This window comes from Narcine bancroftii, chromosome 12, assembly GCF_036971445.1.
Source record: "Narcine bancroftii isolate sNarBan1 chromosome 12, sNarBan1.hap1, whole genome shotgun sequence".
NCBI lineage: Eukaryota > Metazoa > Chordata > Chondrichthyes > Torpediniformes > Narcinidae > Narcine > Narcine bancroftii.
The window spans coordinates 84,671,842-84,689,302 of record NC_091480.1 but is presented as its reverse complement, the minus strand read 5'-3'; the positions used below and the strand labels follow the sequence as shown (position 1 = coordinate 84,689,302).

Sequence of the window (17,461 nt, the reverse complement as noted above, 5' to 3'; positions counted from 1 at the left end):
GCCCATTTCTTTGCAGTTATGAAACCAGGCACATAACGAGTCAATTAGGTACGATTAAAAGAGTGGTTTTCAAATTTTTTCTTCCCCCCTCACATCCCACCTTAAGCAATCCTATGGCATAGGGATTACTTAAAGTGGTGTGTGAGTGGAAAGAAAAAGATTGAAAACCACTGGCCTAAATGTTGGCTGGTGGGAATCAGTTGGCAAGGTGGAGTTTGGCATTCAAGCTGAAATGTGATTTGGTATTATGGTGGGTTAGCTGAAGATTGCAAATTATTAGAAAAGCCACTTGCATCTCAGACAACTGCTGCACCTTTAAGTTGGTGGAAGAAAAATCCCCAGGCACTCCACAAAAATTACTGGGCCTCATAAAGACATGCTGAAATTTTCCTCAGTAAGTGGTTTGAAAGAGGCTAAGAAAGATCAAAAAAGTGCTGAGGTGGTGTGGTTAACGCAACGCTGTAACAGCACCAGCGATCGCGACCAGGGTTCAAATACGGCACTGTCTGTTGAGGAGTTTGTATGCTCTCCCTGTGTCTGCGTGGGTTTCCTCTGGATGATCTGGTTTCCTCCCACCATTCAAAACGTACCAGGTTGTAGGTCCTTTGGGCATAATTGGGTTGCCACGGGCTCGTGGGCCAAAAGAGCCTGTTACCGTGCTATATGCCTAAATTTTTAAAATTTAACTCAGCAGGTCACACTGCATCTGTGGAAAGCAATAGGCACATCAATGTTTTGGCTGAAGCCCTTTCTCAGGGAAGCCGAAGACCGGCCAAATCCCTAATAAAGTGGAATGTGGGGGACGGTGGTGAGGGTGGGGGGGGGGGTGGGTTGTGTAGGGCAGAGGGTGGGTGAATGCCAGTGAGAGGGGGAGGAACAGAAAGGAGATAAGAGATGACAGGAGGGGGCAGAGGGCTAAGAAAGCTACTCCCACATAGGAGGAAAGGGAAGGCAGAGGATGAATGAGGGAGCTGGAGGATGGAAGGTGTAAGTGACAGGGAGGTGGAAAAGAAAAGGGTCAGAGAGATGGGGGAAACTGAAGGGGAAATTAGAGAAGCTAATAAATGATGCTGTCAGGTTGGAGACAGACGAGATGGAATACAAGGTGGTGTTCCTTCAATTTACCTGTGGCCTCAACCCCATCCCTCCAAGTCTGACAATTCAGAAAGTTCCAAACAAATTGAGATATATGGCATATATGTGTGTTTAGTAGAATTTTGTGGACTAATTTTTAGGATAAAATTTAGGGGGTCGTCAATTACGTGCATACTACTGCAGTAAGTTCCTGCATCGGTCAGGGTGTCAGGAGCTTGGATGGGCAGGCATCCGGGGCCTAGTTGAGTGTTCGCAGGTGGGCCGTCAAGAGCTTGGGTGGGCGGACAGCTGAGAGTTTGTGGACAGGGCGTCGCGATCTCCAATGGGCGGGTGGCCGGGGCCAAAAGTAGAGGGTCAACTTTTACACGCGTTATATGGAAAGTATCAGATTTTGAGGCCAAAAAATAAGAGGGAGGGGAGTGGTCAACCTTACACTAGATCAACTATTACACGCGCATGAACAGTACTAACTGTAAAACTAAGACAAACTCTGCACTACGTTTGAGATCTTGTACTTGCGTTGAGGTTGAGGTGGTGTTGAGGTGATATCGGTCAAGGGTAGCGGGATCCACAGCCACTCAAGGGACTCTTTCGCTTTCTCTTCCTTGCCTTCATAGCAGGGCTGGATTAGTTGGCAACTCTTTGTTTGACTTTGCAGGGAAACAAATGAAATCTTTTGTGTACGTGGCAATGAATTGAATGTTGAAGTTATATTCAAGGAGAGAGCCACCAGATCTTTCCAGTTTAACATGGTTGCTACGGTTGTCCACACACATTTGGAAGCTGCGCAGAGGTTAGAAGATGCCCACAATTACTAGCAGGGCTCTTGGGTATTGCTGACAGTGAGTTACAGGGTATGTCATTTTGCAATGATTAGAACATTGCCCCACATATTATGTACAATGTGCATGTCTGTCGTATAACTGCGTTTAAGTGTCCCATCCTTTCTAAAATAGAAAGGAGCAACATTCATAATACTCGTCAAGACACCAGGCTGTCTGAAAGCATCTTGCAGCTAATAACTTCACTTCAAAAGTTCTAATATAGGAAAACAATTGTGGCCAGCTATTCTGGAGGTAGTGTCCCTGTTCTTTATTCAAATAATTCCATGGATCTTTTACAGCTCATTGAGGGAGCAGAGTGAACACCTCATCAGAAAGTCAGGAACTCCAACAATGCAGCACTCCCCTGGTGCTGCACTGGAGAGACGTCAAGATTTTTGTGCTTAAGAACTGTAGTTGACATCATAGAAACACTGTAGACTGGAACTACGGCCAATACTCTCAGCTATGGTCTAACTTGCTTCATTAGCACCAGAGGTTTGCAAAATAAAAGGAAGCTGGAGCATCCAATGAAATCTCTGTGAATTTGGTCTAAATTCTGAAATTTCTTGCCCGATTCGTTTTGCAGGTATCTTCACTGGTTTATGAAGACAGCTCACTGTCTTCCTTTCAAAGGGTAAATAAAATGGGCATTAAGTGTTGGCCTAACCCATCAATAAATAAAATAATCTTTGGGGTTCGAGTTCAATCGAACTTCATAAAGTGCCTGAGCTTCAATAATATGGTTTATTTCACCACCAGGGCATTGACTTGAGTAATTCCTTGGCAGCAGGTATTACTTGTAATGATGAGATTATTTACCTTGTGAAAGTAATGAAAACTAAAAGCATTGGATTAATTTTAATAGGTTCTCAGATGCAAAACCCTTATCATAACGACTGCAAGCTGATTCCGATGCAAGACATCAATGTGGAAGTGAAAGGATGTCACCATGGCAACGATGACGGAAGTGGAGCATGTCCATCTCCCTGGGTACTTGTTTCATAGGGCGTTCTCTTATCATTTCTTCAAAGCACTGATGTTCCCACTGGAATGCAATCCCACAAACCCTACATGCATCAGAATCTCAATAATGTAACCATTGACAATTGACATCCTATTTTCCAATGAGATGCATTTTTCTGACATTCATACACACTCTGCTTCTGGCAATGGGGTCACTCAGTTGCACTCAAAAGCAGTAGATTCTTCTTCGGCCAGCATTAGACTATAATATCACTTGTCAGCCCTCCAGCTGACACCACCAACAACAGACGATTGAGTCTGCGACAATTCAATCTGTAGAATTCAGCTCCCATCTGCAACCACCCTGCCACTTGAATGGTTCTAATGCCAGTTCACTCTGGACTTGCAGTACTTAAGAAATAGTGAAAAGAATACACAAGAAAGTGCAGGAGAGTGGTCATGAGCATTGACCAAGAGAAGAGGTGAAAAGTCTCGTGATAAAGTGCGAGAATAACAACCTGAGTCTCAATGTGGACAAGACAAAAGAGATGATCGTGGACTTTGGGATGACCAGGAATGGCCACCCCTCCACTACACATCAATAATTTGGTAGTAGAGAGAACCAAGTTCCTTGGAGTCCACTTAACAAGTGACTCATCATGTGCCCACAACATCTCCTCACTTATCAGGAAGGCACAACAGTGGTTGCACTTCCGGAGAAGACTGAAGGGGGCGTAGCTACCAGCCACCATCATGTCAAACTTCTACAGGAGCTCTAATGAGAGTGTCCTGGCCGGCTGCATCACAGTGTGGGCACGATTGCTGTAGAGAATGGGATCAGAGGTCAATCCACAGGACCATGAGCGGCAAAGAGGATCACTGGTGTCTCCCTCTCGGCACACCCCCCCACCCCCTCCTTACCATTAATGTAATCTACCAGGATCATCGTCTGAAGAGGGTTTACAAAATCATTGAGAACCCCTACCACCTTGCACTCGGCATCTTTCAGCTGCTCCTGTCAGGAAAGAGATACAGGAGTATCCGAGCCAGCGCCACCAGGCTGAGGAGCAGCTTCTTCCCACGGACAATGAGAATGTTGATCGACCAAAGGAACTGTTCACACTAACCATCCAAGACTCCAATATTTACTAAAGTATTTATTTATTTTTATGTATGTATTGTTTTGTCTCTGTGTATGTTTTATGTCTGGGTGTGTCTACGTGTTTTGCACCGAGGACAGGAGAACGCTATTTCATCATTTTGTACTTGTACAATTGGATGACAATAAACTTGAACTTGTTACAGCCCAAAATAGAGCTCTTCCAGGGCTGTATTAACTTAGTAGCGAAAATGGCATATGCTACTGGGCCTGGATTTTCAAGGGCTGCCACGTTTATGTACTATAAATTACGAGAAACATTTTTGTTTTCATCTTTGTGCAGCATCTATGAGATTCCACAATGATAGACTGTGTTAATAATCCTGATTAAAGGTGATAATAGGCTAAAATAACTAATCCAAAGAGGGACGCCACTGTCCTCGCCTCATCCGACCCCATCGTTCCTAGCCCCCCACCCCCATCTAACTCCCAATGCAACAGCAGGGGTGCAGTGCTGCCGGAGTTCACTGGAGCACCGCTCTGGTATCAGATCGGGCCGCTTTGAGGCTGCCCCGGCAGCTCATGCCGATGGTTCAATGCAGGAGTAATGGCTGTATTCATTACCCATGACCCCCTTGCAGCTGGAAGCGCTCTGGCTGAAGATTGCCATTGCTCGTGCATTGAGCCAGCCACCGCCATAAGTAAGTTTAGTTTTAATAAAATAGACAGTGGAGGGGAGGGGAGGGAAGAGAAGGGGAGAGGAGGGGAGGGGAGGGGAGGGGGCGCAATTTCAGTGTAAGTGCAAAATGTGTAAGTAAGTTTTAACAGAGGAGGAGGAAATTTCAGTGCTTGCCATAGGTGCGATGTTCCATAGATACACCACTGGTAATCACCGAATATATAGTGATCTGAGAAAGACAGCATCATTTTGTTAAGAATAGTTAAGTCTATTTCAAACTTACCAAAACAGACATGAAAGGTCAACGGCAGAAATTCTCCCAGGGTGGGGGGCGTCACAGTCATACTTCCCCCTCATCACGCATGCAACAGTCGACACTATTTAGAGCCCCTTTAAGATATATGCTACAGGCCCTGTAATCCCATAATCCAGCACTGAGCTCTTCCAACCTACTAATATTTCTGAGACGAGAGACCTTCAACCTGAAACGTTCATTCCCCACAGATGCAGTTTCGCCTGCTGAATATTTTCAGTTTTTATTTAGATTTTAACATATGGAGTTACTTTTTTTGGTTTACAATATATTTAAATATTGCATGTCTACTTTATCTGTGGTGAACAGAATAGTCAATGGAGAATAATAGCAGAATTGGGCTTCCACACAACTGCTATAAACTTTCTGGCTACCGGCAAAGCCATCTTCACAAATTGAATTTGGTGTTTGGATAGTCTAAACCAGTGGTTCTCAACCTTTTTCTTTCCACTCACATACCACTTTTAAGTAATCCCTATGCTATCGATGCTCTGTGATTAGTAAAGAATGGCTTAAGGTGGGATGTGAGTGGGAAGGGAAGGTTGTGAATCACTGCTCTAGACCCAATTGTTACTGAAATATTTTGCTTGTGAAAAATTGTCATTGGCCCATTTCCTTTGGAGTTATGAAACCCTGCACATAATGCGTCAATTAGGTTCAGTTCAAACACACACCCCCTTAAGCAATCTCTTACTAATCACAGAGCAGGGATTAATTAATGAAGTATGTGAGTGGAAATTAAAAGGTTGCACACCACTGGTCTAAACTGTACTTCACTTAATATCTCCCAGACGAACAATTCTGAATCTTCTGGAAACTCCACTTATGTAATTTTTTTTAGAATGTCCCCCAGTCTACCCAGAAGGATCTCAGTTTTGTACATAGCCAGGTGGAGTGGATAAAGTTTCCAATCTCAATACCTCATCTGAAACACATATCCGAAAATTCTGACTTTGGTTTCGGGCTGTCACCTTGGAGTAGGAACTACATTCTAGAAATAAACAAATGCATTCCCCCACTGAATTAGAATCTCCATGGTTCTACGCTCCAGCAGAATCATTGTTTGTCATAATTTGTCTCTTAAGAAAGTTCTCAATTGTAGGAAGTGGAAGAATGTTCTATTAGGCAATCCAAATTTAATCCTCAATTGCTCAAATGACATTAGTTGTCCCTGACCATAACTGTCCTCAATACACCTGATCCCTTTCTGGCACCAGGCGTCCACAATCCTGTTGCTCAGTGTCGTGGACATTAAATTGTTCTGGGTCAAGGGCATATTAGGAAACAACCCCACCTTCAATCCAATGCATTGATATATTTTTTGCCATGTCTGGTATTTATGGTTTAATATGGGTTATTTGTCTTTTTGTTCCATATAATCTCTTCTATATCATTTCTCCTACTGCTTGTAGTCCAATTTGTGCCCAGGAAGCCCCCCCCCCACCCAATAACAGTGAGGTGATAAATCACACCTGAGATGCTCAATAATTTTTTGAAATCCAACTCTCAACTTAGTATTGCACGATGGAATATGAAAATGCAGAGTTGCACACCCATGGAGAATATTACATATAACTTAAGGAAGAATTATGGCACATTCATTGAAGTGTGGCAGCCGCATCTGAGGCACATAGGCCCACAGATATGATCTATTCCCCACCCTCCCCCACCTCTGAGAAATAGTTTAGATACATCCCGACAGATGAATAAGGAAGAGAGTGAAGTAAGGTTGTGGCACAGAAGATGTCTGTTTTAATTTTTGGTTTTATTTTTGTTTTTTTTTCTTTGCCTTATGTGGTTTATTTAAATATCTGGGGAAGAGAAAAAAATGACTGGAATCTGTATGCATATACTTGCTTGAGCTTTTTAAATTAAAATAATAGCAGACTGGACAGAATGTTCCTTTAAAGAGGTAACACTGGGGTGTGGACTCATTTATAATGGCTTATTAGCTTAATATCTTCTTCACAATGAATGAATTTTATCATTCATCAAGGCTATAGAACTTGTGATGGTCAGAATGAGCAAAGAATGACTGACAAATTATCAAAATCAGGTATGTACTGTATTTTATATCACTGGAGAATTAGTTGGCTGAAGTAACCATGTAGACCCTAGCGACATAGGTAGTGGACGCAGCCGAGGACATCACAGGCAAAACCCTCCCCACTATTGAGTACATCTACAGGGGACGCTGCCGTCAGAGGGCAGCAGCAATCATCGAAGACCCACACCACCCAGCGCACGCCCTGTTCTCGCTGCTGCCATCAGGAAAGAGGTGTAGGTGCCATAAGACTCACACCACCAGGTTCAGGAACAGCTGCTAACCCTCCACCATCAGACCCCTCAACGACAAACTCAATCAGAGACTCATTTAAGGACTCTGACTTGTGCACTTCATTGATTTTATTCTTTGTTCTCACTGCGTCGCACAGTCAGTTTGTCTACATTCGTTATCTGTTGACAGTTCTTTTATTTGTCTACATGTTTACGCCGTGTAGTTCATTTTTTACCAATTAGCGGTAATCCTGCTGCGCCCATGGGAAAAAGGATTCTCAGGGTTGTACGTGATGTCATGTATGTCCTCTGAGAATGCATCTTGAAATTTGAGAAGCAGGTTTGCATTGGAAGGTAGAAACCTGTTTAAGCAAAGGTTATAGGGCCTCCTCTTAGAATTGTGGGGGGGAGGGTGAGGAAGCAGTGGCTGGGGAGGTGCAAAAGAAGGCGGAGAGGCAGACTGCCCAATTGTTACCCCTGGCCATCTATTGCTGCTACAATCCCAGGTCAGATGTAGCAGTGGGGTTGAAAAGATACTGACTCCCATCTCTGTCCTTTCATCCATTTACCGGGCATCCAATTCAGATCTATACCTTGCTGCAGCAATTCCTATTGAGTCCTGTATCCGTATAGCAGGAAAACAGGCTCTTCAACCCATTGAGTCTATGCTGACCATCAACCAAATCAGCTTCTATGCCAAGGAAGCAAATATTGATGTTGATTCTGCACTTCAGGTATGCAGGACATTACTTCTTCGTGATCTAGAAAAAAACTGTCCGGTCCTTTGAGTTGTGTATTCCTGCTCACTCTACAATCTCTTGCTCTCTGTCTTCAACTCAAATGGACACAGGATAGGGTATGATTAAGGTGGCACAGTTGGTGTAGCAGTTAGCATAATACCATTACAATGCCAGAGACCCAGGTTCAAATCCAGCGCTGTCTGTAAGGAGTTTTTACATTTGCCCCGTGTCTACGTGGGCTTTGTCCGAGCGCTAAAATTTCTTCCCACCCTTCAAAAATGTACCTGGTTACTTGGGGTATTTGGGCGGTATGGACTCATGGGTTGAAGGGCCTGTTGCCATGCTGTATATAAAAAAAATATAAAAAAGGATTGACAGTTTTAAGATATTGTTGAATTTCAAAACCATTTATCTCTGGGAGCAGTAACAACTACATTGTATAAAACAGTGGTTCTCAGCCTTTTACTTTCCACTCACATACCGCTTTAAGTATTCCCTATGCCATCAGTACTCTGTGGTTAGTAAGGGATGTTCAGTGACCTGGGATTCGCTGGTAGTGTGTGGTGCTGATGGCCAGCTCTGCCCCTACCAGCTCACATATAACCCTGGTTTCCTGCCTAAACCCAGAACCCTTCCGAAGACTACAGTGAACCCCTACCCATAGTTAGAAGCTAATAAAAGCTTTTGTTCTCCCTCCAGTTGTGAGAGCTTTTATTCACGCTACTGGATTGCCTATGTTGGTGGAAAGAAAGAGATTGAGAACCACTGGCCTAAAACTTGCTATCTGATCCAATAATCATTTATGTTTAGCTGTGGTTCTACAAAATATTTTCCTCTACATTATTCCTCTCTAGGGCACTGGTACCTGGAAGCAAGTAGCCAACATCAGGTGTTGGAAGCAAGAGGGTGTTTTAACTCAAGAAAATGTACATGTATCCCTGAAGAGGGGAGGGATGATGGTGATGTCATTCAACATTATGTTGCAAATGGAAAACAATGATTCAAGCTGGTATCAGATGCAGTGAATTACTAGCTGGGTCACTGGTCCCAACCGTGCATAGCTCTGAAGTTAATTAACTTAATTTAAATTTGCATCTTGAAAGTCAAGTATGTTTGCCCCATATCTGGCAGCTATGTATACAATTACCAGGGCTGGATTCAAAGCTGATAGAATGGTTCTTTCTCTCAAAATTCCACAGTAATGCAGGCTGGAATCATGTCATAAATGTGCAAACAACTGTCAGTTGGGACCTTTGCAGAACAGCTGTGATGGTGTTTAGTAACTGAGCCAACATCTGTTGTGTTAGAGAAGCCGGGGTGAGATGCCAGCTCCCCCTCACCAGTGAGCCACAAGGACATGTGCTCACTGTGAGGTTATCTGCGGCAGGTCAACCAGCGTGATACTTTACTTCATGAGTTTAGCAACCAGCTGTTTAACACAGGTTGCACATGACTTGAAGTTAAATAGAACTGCATAATTTTCTGTTGAATGTAAAGGCTTCCATTGCAGTGATAATTTAAGGTCTTGTTCCGGATAACTTTATATTTAATATTGCCTTTATATTATTGTTAAAACAGTGTCTAAGAGGATTTACCGACAAATAGATGAATCATTGTGTTCTGGAGCATCTGGAGGAGGCCCATGAGGTCACAGGAAGGACATGCCAGTACTCCATGTCAGGATTGAACCCAGGTTCCTGCCCCTGTGAGGCAGTGGCTCTGCTGGCTGCAGTACTGTGCTTCTCTTGGGTCTGCCTAAACTTACTGGTTATTACGAATATTAAGAAGGAAAGTTCACGGTTGCAGTAATCTGTCTTCAAAAACTTCCACTGTTTCAAGCTATTCTCTGAGGGAACAGTTTGAAGATATAAACACAGTGTTGTTTTAAACTAAACACCCAAAAGCAAACAGAGCTTTTCCCATGTCTCATTCATTGCATTCACGACGCAATGTGCAATCATTTGGTCCAAAAACAAATACACCAGCAAACTAAATATATCTACTAAACAGTGATGTATTGTGGTTCTATTTCAATCAGCATAAAGATTGTATATTTTAGTTCTCAGCTGAGGAATTCCAAGGCCTGCCGCTTGTACTAATTGCAGTCGTGGAACCAGAGAGTAGGCAGTGGAGGATTGGGGACTTAGAGGGTTTGGCTTGAGAGGCCTCCAAGGGCAGAGGCTGAGGAAAAGTAAGATATGATCTTGGCACAGTAACAAAGAATAGGTAGGGGGATGGTCTCTAGGGGAATGGAATGCCCCTATTGCATTCTGGGAGAACACAATTGTCCCTGACGGACCGGGTTAGGGAACTGGAGCTGGATAAACTCTGGATTGTTCGGGAGGCAGAGAAGGGTGATAGACAGAAGTGATAGGGAGACTGTCACACCCAAAAAGAAAGGAGCGGGTAACTGGCTGACTGTTTGGAGAGGGAAGGGGAATAGGCAGTCAGTTCAGAGCACCTCTGTGTCCATTTCCCTCAACAATATGTGTACCATTTTGGATACTGTTGAGGGGGATGATCTACCAGGGATACATCATAATGGGCAGGTCTCTGGAACAGACTCTGGCCCTTAGGTTCAGAAGGGAAGGGGGGAAGGAGAGTTCTGGTGATTGGGGATTTGATGGTTAGGGGATCTGTTATGAGGTTACGTGAACAAGATTGAGAGTCCTGGATGGTATGTTGCCCTTCAGGTGCCAGGATCAGGGGTGTCTCAGTCATTCATAGCATCCTGAAGAGGGAGGGTAAGCAGCCAGATATTGTGGTCCAAGTTGGTACCAATGACATAGGAATAGGGAGGAAGCTGAAAAGCAGGACCTCAAGGGAGATTAGTTCAGATAGGCATGAGGCATGGGATTCCTGGAACTTCAGTTGTGTGGATCAGAATTGACTTGCCTGTAGAAAGCAGAGAGTAGTAGTGGAAGCCTAATGGAGTTCTGCAGGGATCTGTATGGGACTCTTAATCTTTATGACTTTTATAAATGACCTGGATGAAGGTGTAGAGGGATGGGTCAGTAAATTTGTGGATTATATGAAGTTGCGGATAGTGTTAAAGGTTGAAACCGGTTGCAACAGGATATACACGGGATGAAGAGTTGGGTGGAAAAGTGGCAGATGGCATTCAATCCAGATAAGTGTGAGGTGAAGCATTTTGGAAGGTCAAACCTGAAGTCAAAGAACATGGTTAATGGTCGGATACTTAACAGCGTGGAAGAACAGAGGGACCTTAGGGTCCAAATCCATACACCTCTCAAGGCTCCCAAGCAGGTTGATAGGATAGTTCAGAAGGCCTCTGGCATGTTTGGCATCATTATTTGGGGATTTAGTTCAGGAGTCGCGAGTGATGTTGCAGCTGTCGAAATCTCTTAAAGTATTGGGTTCAGTTCTGGTCACCTCATTTCAAGAAGGATGTGGAAGCTATGTAGAGGGTGCAGAGGAAATTTACCAGGATGTTGGCTGGATTGGAATATGTGTTTTATGAGGCAAACTGACCAGAGTTAGAGTGAAAAGGATGAGAGATGACTTAATAGGGAGGTCTACAAGATTATGAGGGGCATAGATAAGGCCCTTTTTTTCCCAGGGCAAGAGTAGCAAACAGTACAAAGCGAAGGTGGAAAGTTTAGGGGAGAGGTCAGGAGTAATTTTTTAAATTCACACAGAGAGTAATGGGTGCCTGGAATACATGGCCAGGGGTGGTGGTAGAGATTGGAATAATAGGGGAATTTAAGAGTTTCTTAGATAGGCGAATGGATGAAAGAAAAATAGAGGGTTACGAGGTAGGGAGGGTCTAGCATTTTTTTGGTAGGTCGGCACAACGTCATAGGTCAAAGGGCCTGTGCTGTGCTGTAATGATCTATGCTCTATGGAAAACATTTCATTCTCAATTACTTTAATTCTTTGGAGATGATGAAATTTTGACTGCACATCTAGCTGCAACCACGCCTACTGCTTTCCTTATTGAGTTCTCCTGACAGTTACCAAACCCTTGGACCTTGCTTCCCATGCCAGGACGCAGGTCAGTATGTGAGCAATGGCTGCGGGGGAGTGATGGTGCAGAGAGGTAGGCTGAGGAAATGGGAAGTAAAACCACAAAGCCGGAGAAACTCAGCAGTGTCCTCTGTAAAGCAAAGGTAAAAATACATAACCAACATTTCAGGCTAGAGCCCTTCATCAAGGTATGTAGGCGGACTGGATCAATGCTGGAGTCAGCCGACAAGAGCTCCAGTGAGCCCGGAGTCCGGGTTAGAGTTTGCGGCCGTGGCATCAGGAACCCTGTCAGGTTGGCGGCCATGGCCAGTGTTTGGGTCGGTGGCAGTGGCGAGGAAATGGGAATGTTGCATGTGTTATCGGTAAACCATGGGACTTTATCAACAATGTTCGGGCTAGGTGCACGTGCTTTTGAATGCACCCCAAGATAATTAACAACAAGACAAAATTGTGCAGAAGCCAAATGTGGAACAGGCAATTTATAGATTCCAATCACAAAAAAAGCACAGACCGCTTCCTCTATGGTTCAGTTTCATTAATAACCTTGCTGAATTGAAGCTGTTTTTTGAAGGGAACTTCTCATTAGTATTGGACCGGATTGCAGTCCCTAACCCTAATTTCTTAGCTGCTCCCAGCTGAACAACAAAATGACATTAAAGCAATTCTACAGAATATTGGCGCTTTCCTCAAGTGCTCATTTATAAAACATTAATATTTGAAAATAAAATTATACTTAATTTTTTTTATATGCCAGTTTGACCTCCCTGAAGGGATAGTATCATCCTGGAAATGCTTATAACAATGAAGATTACTTATTCAGTACAAGGAGATGGGAACAGGGGTCCAGCTACAATCAATCATATATATATTGGTCAGGCCAGATGGTTCACAGCTTGAATTGAGACTCCTGCATTAAAAAAAAATACTCTAGGAAGATGGGTTAGTACCCCTGTGAACGAAAGAGCTTCTCCTTCCTCACCACTGCTCAAGGGCCCAAACAGTTCTTTCAAAAGAAGCGACACTTATGAATCTGCAGGGGTCATCTACTGCGTCCAATGCTCCTGTGGTGGTCTCCTCTACATCGGGGAGACTAGACGCAAAGTGGGACATCATTTCGTTGAGCTCTCTTTCTCTGTCTGCTGCAATAACGGGAACCTCCCAGAGCCCAACTGTTTTAATTCCATACACCAATTCCACACCAGTATGTCCGAGTACTACCAATTTGAAGACACCTGCAAACTGGAGGAACCTATGTTCCATCTGGCCACACACCAAACAGATAACATCAATATCGACTTCTCCTATTTCCATTAGCTACCTCCCCTCAGTCTCCCTCCTGCCCTATCCCCCATTCTTTCCTCATCTCCTCTCATCCTCTCTCCTAACCCCCACCTCTTCATTCATGCATCGACCAGCTTTTCCTTATTCCGGACAAAGGGGGTCAGGCCTGAAATGTTGGTTACTTTTTACTTCCAGTGGATGCTGTGCAACTTGCTCTGTTTCTCCAGCCCATAGCTCGAGATGGGGGCAGGTTCAAGGTGGAGATGGAAGTCAACTTGGGGTCAAATATGATATGGTGATTGTGAGTGGCCTGCTTCAGCATTGGTTGCTATGGAGAGAGATGGAGTCAGTAGCTGGAGGATGGATTTTGTGAAACAAGGCAATAATATTATCATGAAATCTTAAACAGACACATGCAGAGCTGCATGATGTGGTCTGTAAACAAGTGATGGCCCACCCCAATGCACTACAAATCTTAGACAGCGCCTTTAACCAGATCTGTGTCAAGAAAACCCTGCCTAACTACCACTAGCATGCAACCTGCTGTACCAGAGGTCCCAGCACACTCGACCACTGCAACAACAAGGTAAGAAAGGCTTACCATTCCTTCCTGAGACTATATTTTGGCAAGTCGGATAACCTGGCTGTGCTCCTTCTGCCTTTATATAGACAGAGCCTAAAAATTGAGGCTCCAGAGATCTGGACAGCTCGAAGGTCATTGCAGGAAGCTGAAGAATGGTTACAGGACTTCCTCGAATCAGTGGAGTGGGCGGTGTTCAAGGACTCAGCTGAGGATCTGAACGATTACACCAGGACTATCACACACTTTATCAAAACAGCTGTGGTCGAGTCTGTCCCCATCAAATTGTTCAGGGTTTTCCCCAACCAGAAGCCCTGGATGAACAATGAAATCTGGAACCTGCTGAGAGCCAGATGACAGGCATTTAAATCCGGAGATCCAGATCAACACAGAAGGAGCAGGTATGACCTATGAAAAGCCATCTCCCAGGCAAGGTGGATTTTCCGGATTTTGCAGAAAACCTGTGCCAGATTAAAGGTACATCTTGAATCTCTCTCATTGTGCTGAACCTCGACTTCAGGAAGTAAATGAAAGGCTTGACCATGACTTGTTGGAGTTTGCAGGAAAAAAAAACAATTGAATGAGTAATTATCAGACTCGGACGGCATTAATATTAACAGTGGAATTGGGTTTCCTGACGTAATGGCTCTGTGATTGTCACCGTAACTCCAACCGTCGCAGAATGATGAGAAGGGACTCAATCTTAGACACTTTCAATTGCTCAGAAATAAAGACCGTGCCAATGCTCAGCAGGTCAGGTAGCATCTATGGAAAGAGAAATAAGTTTCAGGCTTCGTCAGAACCAGCCAATCTGCTGAATACTTGCAGCACGTTCTGTTTTATTTGTTTTCAGATTTCCAGTCTCTCTCATATTCTTTAAAAAGTTCAATTAATGATCAATCATTTAGCTCCCTCTGACAAGCCTAGGAACTTTATTGAAAGCTAGACATCAGTTAAATAAAAAAGTACAGATACTTCACAGCCAGTTTAACATTTTTTACATTGGTGTTTATTGAGCTGGTAAAATGTATTTATTGAGCTGGTAAAATGTATTTATTGAGCTGGTAAAATGTATTTATTGAGCTGGTAAACTAAGCATGGATTACAGCTGACAGGAACATAGTGGTAACATTATTGAATCAGATGCTAGACTAATGAACCAGAGATGTAATTTCAAATCTCATTTGCATTTCAGTTCTGTAAATTAAATAAACTAAAATAAAATAGAAGCATCTGTAATGGTGATCATAATCCCACCAGAATTTTGTGGAAGTGTATTTACCCCTCCATAAATCTTCGTCTGCGAAGCCAAGTCAAAGATCCATTAGGGAAAAAATTGGGTTTTTCTCACTTTCGCTGGCGTATCTGTAATCCCAGACACCCTCGACTTCCTGGTGTTCCCAAAGTGGCTCAACCATTAAATTACTGAGAAATCGCTGCAAATAAATCATGTAAATATGTATTAATGAACATTGATGGGGATGCGTAGATATGATTGATACTATGGGTGTGAAAAGACTTTGAATGGTTTTCTTTTTTGTAAATAATTTATAGGGAATAAAGTCTATTTTTGGAGAAAAAAAACATCAGCATAAAACAACCTGGATGGTCCATCCAGCATTGACCAAGGCACCAGATCAGAGGTGGGAAAGGTAACCCAGCTAGCTTGACCATGCAACATCCTATCTAAGAGTGTCGTTGACATGCCTAGTTATGTCACGCTGTCTAATTCACCATTTGGGGGTTTGAGAGCATTGGGGTTAAATTACTGGACCATTGATTCAGAGTCACACAAGTTTGAATCCCCCTGTGCTAAAGTATGGGCTCACCTCACGGGCAACGAGAATGCTGAACGACCAAAGGAACTGCTCATACTAACCATCCGAGACTCTCATATTCATTAAACAATATTTATTTATATCAGTGGTTCTCAATCTTTTTCTTTCCACTCACATAACACTTTAAGTAATCCCTATGCCATCAATGCTCTGTGATTAGTAAGGGATTGCTTAAGGTGGTATGTGAGTGGGAAGGGAAGATTGAGAATCACTGCTCTAGACCCAATGGTTACTGAAATATTTTGCTTGCGAAAAATTGTCATTGGCCCATTTCCTTCGAAGTTCTGAAACCATGCACATAACGAGTCAATGAGGTACGATTAAAACAGTAAAAACATGTGTGTTATGTCTGATTATATGTCTGTGTGGCTTGCCTTGAGGACTGGAGAATGCTGTTTCATTGGATTGTACTTGTTCAATCACATGACAATAATCTTGACTTAGTAGCAATGAATTAAAATTCATTAAAGTAACCTAGACTTTTAATTTAAAAAAAATTGTCTTAGCAGCACAGACTAGATGGAACAGTTTTGTGCTATAGTGTTCTATGTTTCTATAAATTGTAAAAATTCATTTGGTTCCAAATGTCACTAAGGAAAGGGCATTGACTGAATGGAGGACTTTGACGTCCATCATCAAGAGTGGCTTGGGAGATCGAGCACCGACTGAGCTGAAGCAAGACTAGAAAATGCTGGAAACTTTTAGAAGGTCAGGCATCATCTGAGGAGAGGGAGACAGTTTCAGACAAGGACTTTCCATCAGAAAATGAGATTCAAGTCATTAATTCAATCTGGAATTTTGAATGAAACTCGATTTAATAAGAGGAGCTATGAGTCAATCAGTTGCTGTCAAAGTTCATTTAGTTCACTGCCAGATATGCTGGCATAGAGGATGATCCTCGAAACTAAAATGTTGCCTTAAAATCGCTATAGATTTAGTTTTGGAAATGCACTTATATTCTTCATATTTGGTAACCTTGTGTTCTCTATACAATGTGCTCTTGTTCTATAAAACTCAATAAAAAAAGATTGAAAGAGGTTACAGTAGCAACCGGGGGCAGCAACATCGGAGGGAGACGCCAAGATCCACAGTCACTCGATGTCGCTGAAGGGACTCACCCTTCTTCTCTTTCTTGTTTTACTAAGACATGTGAGGTCTCTGCCTTTGCAGGGTGGAAAGAGGAGAGATTGTTGTGAGTTTGTCTACATGACAGTAAATGGAACCTTGTACGCCTCACAGGGTATTAGGTTGTCTTGTCCAGTTCAATGCATAAGACATAGTGCAGCCAAATTTGGAGTACAGTGCACAGTTTGGGTCACCTAACTACAGGAAAGGTATCAATAAGATTGAAAGAATACAGAGAAGCTTTACTAGGATATCGCAAGGACTTCAGGAACTGAGTTACAGGAAAAGGTTAAACAAGTGAGGACTTTATTCCCTAGAGCGTAGAAGAATGAGGGGAGATTTGATAGAGGTCTACTAAATTATGAGGGGTATAGACAGAGTAGGCTTTTTCCACTGAGGATAGGTGGGATACAAACTAGAGGACATAGGTTAAGTGTGAAAGGGGAAAAATTAAGGGAGAGCATCTTAACATGGAGAGTGGCAGGAGGGTGGAAGTGGTGAATGTGGGCTCAATTTTACCATTTATGACAGGTACATGGATAGGAGAGGTATGGAGGGCTATGGACTGGGTACAGGTCAGTGGGACTAGGCAGATAAAATCGACTATATGGGCCAAAGGGTCTGTTTTTAATTATTGCAATGTCCTATGGTGCCATGATG

General features: G+C 43.2%; 1 protein-coding gene across 1 annotated transcript in view; it reads left to right on the top strand.

Annotated features, from left to right (window-relative positions):
* LOC138747772 (breast cancer type 1 susceptibility protein homolog) overlaps positions 1-17,461 on the top strand; it is a 159,156-nt gene that overhangs the window by 107,167 nt on the left and 34,528 nt on the right. The window lies entirely within an intron of this gene.